Genomic DNA, 990 nt, shown 5'->3' with positions numbered 1-990 from the left:
TCTCTCTCTCTCTGTCTCTGTCTGTCTGTCTCTTTCTTCTCTCTCTGTTTCTCTGTCTCTGTCTCTTTCTCCATATTAGTGCACTTTTACCTGTTAAAGCTTAACATATCAAGTACGTATACTGTCTGCCCAAATCCAGGGCAGCTAGGTGGCACAATGGCTAGAACACTGGACTTTGGAGTTCAAATCTGGCCTCAGACACATCCTAGCTGTGTGACCTTGGGCAAATCATTTAACCCTGTTTGCCTTAGTTTCCTCATCTGTTAAATGAGCTACAGAAGGAAATGGCAGTATCTTTGTTGAGAAAACCCCAAATGGGGTCATGAAGAGTTGTACACGACTGAAATGACTAAATAGCAAAGATAGTACAAGATGTATCCTAGAGAAATTCAAGGTTATTTGGAGAGAGGCACATCAGAAAAGGTTATGGAGGGAACTAGGGATTACAAGAAGAAGAATGAGGAAGGAGTATCCTCCAGGCATAGGAGACAGGCCATACAAAGGCATGAGTAACAGCAAGAAGACTGGATTGTAAGAGTGCAGAAAAAGGAATAAGACATAATAAGTTTGGAAAGACAGCTTAGAGAAACGAACTGCCTCTGTAAATAGACCAAAAACCTAACAAGTTAAATTCAATTAAATTCAGCCAGGAGAGGCATCATAATATACAGACAACCATCCTCGGAGCCAGGAAAACCTAGGTTCAAGTACTACCTCTGATTCATATTGGCTGTGTAATTTACTTAACCTCCCAATGTCCCAGGCAACTTTCTGAGTTTCAATGTCTCAAAAGTTATCGATCTCTATTGGTAGAGGGAAATTCCTCACTGGGAGTTCCCTAAGCCAGTGAAGTTGCAGACCTAAAAATAAAAAAGCAAGCAAATAGCAAACATTTATAGGATATCTACATTGCAGAGCACTGTGATAATATTGGAAGAGATTCAAAGGTTAGCTAAGTCACAGTTTCTGCCCTCGTGAAATTTAGAGTTT

This window comes from Petaurus breviceps, unplaced genomic scaffold (genome assembly GCF_028583685.1).
Source record: "Petaurus breviceps papuanus isolate PSGF00001 unplaced genomic scaffold, PetGlider_PUasm1.0 126, whole genome shotgun sequence".
NCBI lineage: Eukaryota > Metazoa > Chordata > Mammalia > Diprotodontia > Petauridae > Petaurus > Petaurus breviceps.
This window is presented reverse-complemented; position numbering follows the sequence as displayed.